Consider the following 8,766-nt stretch of genomic DNA (forward strand, 5'->3'; position numbering starts at 1 on the left):
CTGCCGTGGGGCGCCTTGCTCACGCCCGCGGGTGGGGGGGGGGGGGTTTGGAGCTCACTGTCTCTTCTGGCTTTTGTCAGGAGGATGGCACGCGAAAAGGTTTTCTTTTACACGGAAGTTACTGAGACCCTTGATTCTCTCTGGGAACCAGGGTCAAACACCCCTTTCCACTGGCATTTGGAATTTGTGCCTAAGTATTTTAAGTCAGTTAGGTTAGAAATTCATATAGTGTTAAAAAATGCATTTCCATTACATAAAGTCATCACATTTCATTGTATTTCGTTACATCTGAGTTTATGTCTTTTTCTTGTCTCTGCTTGACTGTAAAATCCATTGTTGTCTTGTTCTATCTCAGTCCAGTGCTTGGTCCATGTTGGGATGCAGGACGTTTTAGTTTCTGGATGTCATCTGCTGGCAGATTTTGCCATCATTTACTTGAATGAGGGAAATCGCGTTAAATGAACTTATTTATATTCTCTATTCATTAATTAAAACGGTAGCTTCTGAGCATTGCAATCAAAGACTGTCATTTTGAAAATTAGGATTTCTATATTGGTGATCAGGTCCTGGATTAAAGATAGTTTTGAAAAATATATTGGGTTTTAGGGAAAACAAGGTTAGTAGATGGAAAAACACACTTTAAAACCTGAAAAGTACTACTGTATAAATTAATAATATAACCATCATTTTGGGAAGAACTTACAAGGTTGTGTATAAATTTTCTTTATCATCATCAAACCATTCTTGAATAGTAAAAACGGCAGTGGAGTGAAATATAAAGGCATAAGAATGTTTTCTTGTTTTCTGATTCCCAACTCGGTTATCAAAATCAGTGACAAGCAGAAATATTATCACTTATTCTTCTGAATTCTCTATAGCGCAGCACCATTTATGGAGTTTGGGTTCCAGAAAGGGAAGAAAATGGATGGTTGCATGGAGGCAGCTGTGTCTCATCTTATGGAGTAAGATTTTCCTTAGGTTTGTGGGGAGACAAATGGATTATACCTGGGTTCTTTCCTTTTCTTTAAAAAAACCTAAGGGCTGAATAAAGAGAGACAAGTAGATAAGCCTGTTATTTCTTTATTGCTATGACATCCTTTATACTCAAAGTCTATAATTGTTTCTGTAAGCAATAAATCCACATCTAGTGACCCTCTGTCAAGAAAATGTCCTGAAAAAGATGGAGAAAACAACACTTTTAATGAAAGGAGTAAAAAAAAGAAAAAGAAACAAAGAATGTTCAGGCTTCTGAAAACTGCCTTATTTTAAAAGTTTCCTCGGGACGTGAGCCCTTTGAACACAGACGTTGGCTGTATGTATAGTTTCCCTTCCAGGGGAGGGGGCTGATCTTGAACTGAAAGTTTCAGGAACTTATTCCCACACCGGACAATAACGTCCAGCAATCCTTTTGGATGAGGCCTGGTGACCTCAGGTCATCCTGGCTGGAGTGGCCGGGTGGTCTGGGATGGCGCAGACCCGGATGGAGCACGCGGACTGAATGTGCCCTCTGACCTGGTACCAAAAGGGCTGACTCGCTGCCTGGTGCCTTGTGCCTGAATTGATGTTTCTACTTCAGAGAGTTGATTAGATTCCCACTCTGCTCCAAAGAGAAGCCTAAGGAAACGCTCACATCCGAGGAAGTGTTCAGGGTGGGAGTGTTTCCTGCTCTTCAGTCTTCATTCTGTTCTAAGATTCGGGCAACATTCGCAGTGTTGGCTGCATTGCCCACCATCTGTGCCACTGTTTGACCCTGTCTCAACTTTTTTTGTTGTTGTTAAGATTTTTTTGATTGGACCATTTTAAAAGTCTTTTACTGAATTTGTTACAATATTGCTTCTGTGTTATGTTTTGGCTTTTTGGCCGTGAGGCATGTGGGATCTTAGCTCCCTGGCCAGGGATCGAACCTGTACCTCTGATCCCTGAGGATCAGAGGGCTCCTCAGAAGGTTAAGTCCCAACCACTGGACCTCCAGGGACGTCCCTCACGTCTCTCGTTACCATCTGCTTCGGTTTCTTCTCCCTGGGAAGACACGGTTTTGGAGGCACCGAGCAATGTCAGTGTTTTTATTAGGAAATGCATTGGGTGATATTTATTAACATGTGTGGGTCATCTTAACTAAGAAGAAATAATTTACGCAAGCTGAGGGGTTTTTGCAAGCCCCTCTCCAGCACACAGGACCATAGAGCATTCATTCCGTGCTGAGCCTTAAGGAATACCTCTACCCCCTCCTTTTCTACTTCCTACCCTTCCCCTAATAGACAGGAATCAAATAATAGGGTAATTGAAAGGCCTGTGGGTTTTGTTTTTTAAATTCTCAACTCCCTTTATTTTTCCAAGACTGAAGTGCAAGGTCTGCTGCTCTATCCTCTACTGAACATACTTTCTCTCTTCCAACCCTCAACTTTCTTACTTAATAATAGCAGTATAGTTTTTTCCCTTTGTCATAAATAACTTACATTGGGACTTCTGGTACATGAGGAAACATAGGGAAAAAAAGGCTTGAGAAATTACCTGAAGGACATGTATAATGGGGTTTTCTTTTGAAAACATACTTTGAAATTGTTAAAGAAAAAGCAGGCACTGACCGTGAGACCGCTGGTGAGGTTCAGCTCACTACTTGCTGGATGTCTTGGCCTGCCCTTCTCCATGGGAAGCAGAGATGAGACCAGGGCTGCCACACAGGAGACCTGTGATGGAACGTGGTTCCTGAGAACAGGAGCAGGGCCTGGGAAGTAGAATCGGGAAGGGGAGAAGGGCCAACCCAAGTGTGTTTCACCAAGCTGATCACTGTTGTGGACACTTCGATTCATCGGAGGAGCCTTGTATCAATAGAAGGTGCCTCAGAATGAATCTGTCTGAGCTCTGTAAGAGGGGGTCATGTATCTGCTGCCTTGTATTTGCCTCTGATCAAGTGACACATCCCTCTTTAGGGGGTGCTGTGTGCAAGAGCAGGTTCCCAGCAAACCGTACACTTTCAGAAAGCAAGACGTGTACAGGGCAGCCGGGGCCAGGTAGGGCCACTGTCCTCAGCCTGCACCTGCTAGGAGCCAGTTACTGAAGCTGTAGTTGCAGAGAAAGGTGGGCTGTAGGCCCGGGGAGGTAGACCACAGAGATGTACGATACAGTGAACTGGAGGTGATTCTCAGAAGATGACACAGCAGCCAAGGCAATCAGCAAACGGTTAAGAAAAGGCAAGCGCGTTGGGGAAAAGGAAAGGTGGCAGTTATTCACTTTACATTAAAAAAAAGAAACTTTAGAGGATAAATTACTGAAGAGTAATCTTAATTATTAATTAATTATTAATTAATTATTATTAATCTTATAACCAGTTTTTGGAAATCACTCAAATGATTTCGTAGAATACAATTTTAAAGAGTAAATGTTTAAAATACCCTATAATAAGTTAAAATGTGAAGCCTGGAGAGGGTGGATACAAGAACTCGAGCTGGAAGTGTTCATGCAGTCAGACACTCTCGTATTCTAGGAGGGAATGAGGACCTATTATGTGATGAGCTTTGTATTGGGCACTTAGCCAAGCAAGATTCATTTTACATTTTGCTCCCCATGAAGAGCTCACGAGGTATACAGTGACTTAAGGACACAAGGACATATTAAAATAATGACTAAGATGTGATAAGTGCTTTGTCAGAGATAAAGTACCATGAGCGCTCTGGAACTGGGTGGGAAAGACGTGAGTGTGGTAGTGGCCCCAGGGTTGGGGTGACATCAAGAAAGATTTCAGGGTGCGAGAAGGAAGCGATTTCTGATATCATCAACCATTGTTGATCTCCGTGTTCTGGAAGCTCTGACAGCATTGAAGTATCTTTCTTGCAGCAATAGTGGCTCTTTTGGTTTATCCTGGCTCTCCCAGAATTATCTGTGGAATGAAGGAGTGAACGGATGAACCAGCCATCCCCCGAACCCGTCACATTTCTGCTGGGACATTCCGAGCCTGCTGGCCCCCTGCTGGGCAAGGCAAGCTCAGGCTGGACTCTGAGTTGGGTCTGGTTCCCCTTCTGCCCAGAGAGGCTGTGGTTGATGTGAAATTCACAAAGGACCAAAGTAAGAAAAGAAGATGGACTTCTCTAAACTCACTGCTCACATTCACCCTAATCAAACTCCACCTTCACTCCAGTAGTGATGCTATTTGGAGGATTTCCAGCGGATTTCCAGTCTTACGGAGTACTGTTTACAGTACTCTTACTTAAGGTGCTGTTTTACAGTTCAAAAACAAAGCAGTAAAGTGCGTTACAGGGAGCCAAGGAGACTCTGTCCTGTTAGGGAAGCCTCCTCTCCCCTGTGCTTTGAGAAGGGGATGGGTCCTAAGGTTTGGGGTGGAAATCTACTCTTACTCATGGGGATGCCTGGTGTGTGGGCAACCGGTGATCATCCAAGCAACACATCATGGAAAATAGAGGGTTGCTTTTCCCTCTCCCCACTCACCAAGGAACTCACACCCTCACATCCTCCTCGGGGGGCGGGGGTGAAAATAGCATAGGAGGCTTCAGCTGCAGAGTGCAGAAGCCAAGTGTCGGGAGTGTTACCTGCAAATAGCGGTAGTTTTTAACAGGCCCCAGGAATAGGGGGCCCCTGTGCTCAGGTTCTAGAGTTTATTGTGGGGCAATGAGAAGCCAATGCTTGTTTAGGAAACAGGGGGCTGATTTTAGTTAAAACTGTGAGGAGATAAATTTGTTGCTGTTCTGGACTCACTCTCTTCCCTTGTCAAAACCCACTCTCAAGAAGCTTCTAGAATATTCTTTCATGTTAAAACGGTGAATGACTGCTAACAGTGACAATAATGAAAATACCCAAACAGCTACTAATTAAAGAGTGCCTACTGTGTCCTAAGCATTGCACTAGGAGTCTTTTATTTCGTTTTATTTTTTAAGGTCTACTGGAGTAAGTAGAGCTTGCTATGTCCATTTTAGAGATACACAGCTGAGGCTCTGAGAGGTTGAGTAACTTGCCCAAGGTCACACAGCTCTGCTCGCTGGCATGTCTAGTTGGAATTCAATCCCAGTCTCCTTGGCTCATTTTTTTTTTTTTGCTCCTGCTATTTGAATTTTTATGGCAAACTGCATGAAACCATTTTGGAAAAGGAGGAGGGGCTGGCTGGCTGAGGTAGGACCAGGACCTTGGGGTCAGGGGGATAGAGAGACAGGAGGGCATGTGGTCCCCTCAGAAAACAGGCCATTAAGAGTCACACTCTGTCTCTGCAGATCAAATTTGAAATCCCACTTTTTCCAGCCAAATCAATTGGGATAGAAATTAATTTTCTTAACCCCGCAACTTAGTGGGCTGGCCAAGCAGGCCCTTTGAAGAGCCGTGAGTAGGAGGGGCTTGGGTTCCAATTCCGGGCGATTTTGGAGCCTTCTTACTGCATTTATTCCTATACCTCAAGGCAGAGACTGCCCTGACCTATTCATATTTTAATCTCATGGACCCCGTCATGAACGTGTGAGCAGTCTGAGGACTCACCATCAGAAAGATTTTTATCTAGAAAATTTTTGCAGGTTTGAAACAAAGATCAAAGATTTCTCTCTCACAGGACCACTGCTTCCCCGTGAAGAGGAAAAGTGAGAAATTACCAAGGAGTTTCTCAACCAAGGGTCTGGTGGCTTTGGGCAGGTCCCCTCATGTGCCTTGGAGAAAAGGGATTGGCTTAGAATGGGCATGGCAGGAACAGGGACTGTTTTCCTTCTGTGGGTGGTGCCTGCCAAGACTAAATCCTCCCTGACTTCTGATGCAGCCAGCTTTAAAGAGTGTCCCTTTGTCTATGAGAGAGGCAAAAGTACATAAAGGTGGTTTATTGCCGAAAGCGTGGGTAGGGCTGAATAGCCAATTAGCTGCAGCAAAGCTCAGGGGTCTGAGGCTGCAGGAACCCCACCTAACAATCATGGGGCAAATAACTTGCCCCAGAATTCTATCCATTCGTTCACTAATATGATAACACCTTACGCTTTCTTCTTTTTTTTTTTTACATCTTTATTAGAGTATAATTGCTTTACAATGGTGTGTTAGTTTCTGCTGTATAACAAAGTGAGTCAGTCATACATATACATATGTTCCCATATCTCTTCCCTCTTGCGTCTCCCTATCCCACCCCTCTAGGTGGTCACAAAGCACCGAGCTGATCTCCCTGTGCTATGCGGCTGCTTCCCACTAGCTATCTACCTTACGTTTGGTAGTGTATATTTGTCCATGCCTCTCTCTCACTTTGTCACTGCTTACCCTTCCCCCTCCCCATATCCTCAAGTCCATTCTCTAGTAGGTCTGTGTCTTTATTTTCAATCCAATTCAATTACATTACATTTTACCAGGATAAGAACAATTACCATGAGGTTTGCTCTCTGAGCAAATGTTGACGTGCACGATACAGTATCGTTAACTGCAGGCGGAGCTGTGGAACTTACTTACGCATCTTCATCTTGCAAAATTGAGACTTTCTGCCCATTGATTAGCAACCTCCCGTTTCTCCCTGTCCCCAGCCCCTGCCAACCACTATTGTACTCTCTGAGTCTGCATGCTCAACTACATTAGGGTCTGTGTTGTCCTTCTGTGACTGACTTATTTCACTTAGTGTGATATCCTCCAAGTTCACGCATGTTGTTGCATGTGCAGAATTTCCTTCTTTAAGGCTGAAGAATATTTCCTTTTATGTCTCTACCTTAAAAAGTTAAACAGCATTTCAAAATTAGATACGTAAGTTAGCAAAGTTTACAAAATAACGACGTTATTGCCTGGGAGGCCTGGGTTCAAACCCCACTTCGCTCTCCAGCCGCCAGGCTGTGACATTATGGGTTCTCTATGTGTCCCCTAAAGTGGCTGCCGTGAAGCCACCTCTCTCGGGGGAGTGAGGACAAACTGGGCTCCTCTTCTGGAATGTTCCACTGGTGGCGGATGGCAGCTAGCCCTTTCATTATAATTGCACTCATCTTCCACCACCAAAGAACAAGATCACAGTATGATACTCTCAGCGAATCTGCTCTGTAAACTCAGAATGCGGAAGGAAGACCATCCCTAGGGTGTGTCGTCTGGCAGGGGTGAGAAACCCCCTCTGTGGAGTCAGTCTTGTGTCACGACTCTCTGTTCTCCCATCAGCATTGTTCTATGGGTCTGAACTGCAGCACGTTTGTCTGTTGGATTCATTTTAAATAAATTAATAATCAGCATCGACTCCCTCCCCCTGGCATGCAGTTGTAGACACAGCCTCTACTCCACCTTTGATCTAACTTAATGGGCGTCTGTTTGCTGTTGATCAGTTCCCGAGTTTCCATCTCATCTGTCTCCCTTTTGGTTTTCCCTCCTGTGTATCTGCAGAGCTGAAGATAAATGTAGTAACTGACCTCTGTCCTCTGCCTCACAGTTTATATGTTGTAGACCCACAAAGGTTTAAAGATGCATTTTTCCTTGAAATATGAAACATTAAATGAATCTGTTAGATGGTTTTAATTAGGAAGGCTATCCCAACTCAGGTGTCATTGGCCATGGAGTAAATAGCATCTACGTATCAAGAAACAGAAAAGTCAGAAAGCTTCCTTTTGACTTTGTCTACTGGAGTATAAACGTGGTGGGCGTGGGCAACCTTGTCTGAAAACTCTACCTGCCATGGAGCTGGTTTCGTGTTGGTGTTAAATCCGGGTTCATGGAGCTTGAGGTGTGTTATTCTTAGAAAGTTGTGGAGGGAAATTCTGGAATTCAAATGTAAACTGTCCTACCCAATTGTTTTTGAATAAAACAATTACCATAAATTCTGACCCATGGCTCCTAAATACAGTGGCGTCTTGTAATGCCTGAAAATAAACATTTGGTTTTTCTTCTTGTATCCTGGTTGAAAATGATAAGATTCTTTGCAGTTGCTTCTTTGTTCTAACAGTGCCTAAAATATGTTCTAGCTACACCTGCATTACTAAACATCTATCTTTAGGTGAAAAAGAAATGCATGTCGGGGGTGCGGGGAGGCGGCCCCTCGGGCCTTTCCTCTCTCATCACCTGGCTGCCGCGGGCGGTTTTCTGCTCTCTCAGGAACGTGAGCTGTTCAGCACAGAGGCCATGTGAGTGTGCGTGGCTTAGTGCAAAGCCACCGCCCTGTAATAAACATAACCCAGCGCGTCTTCCTGAGGTGTCACCGGGAGTGTGAGGGATGGCACCGAGCAAGATGTAGGTCTCAGAAGGCATCATTTCAAGAGCCCTGATTAAGGTTTAAACCTTGTCGACTGGTCAGTGCTCAGAACCGGGACTGACCACAGCAAGACCCGAGACAAAAGCCTGTTCAGAACAGAACGGAAGGGCAGGAAGCACTGTGTTTTGGAAAAGATGGACGTGCAAAGGCAGGCATTCAAACCTTCCGCCTAGAAAACACTGGAAAGACTAAAGGAACAGCAACGTAGGGTGAGGATGCACTGACGCGGAATGTAGAGAAGGTTCCAGCCGTGGGCTCAAAACTCGGCATCCTTCTCATCTCGGGCAGACAGGCCAGCCAGGGAGAGCACGCCAGGCCTGATGCACAGGTGCCTCCCGGGAAGGCAAGTCTGGCGGGGGACGCCTGTGACAATGCTCCTGGCACGTCACGGCCAGGGAAGCCCCTGGAGGGGCAGGCTGGGGGCCCTGCCCTGCTCTACTGGGTGCATTAGCTTAGTCTTTCTTTGCTGCTGTGCGGGGCTGGGAAAGCAAAGTCAGACCCAGTCAAACATCATGCAGGCAGGGGTTTGTCAGGGGCCATTCCTTACTGATCTGGGCTCTCCCCAACGTGAAGGAACTCTTTCC

This window comes from Lipotes vexillifer, unplaced genomic scaffold (assembly GCF_000442215.2).
Source record: "Lipotes vexillifer unplaced genomic scaffold, Lipotes_vexillifer_v1.1 scaffold196, whole genome shotgun sequence".
Lineage (NCBI taxonomy): Eukaryota > Metazoa > Chordata > Mammalia > Artiodactyla > Lipotidae > Lipotes > Lipotes vexillifer.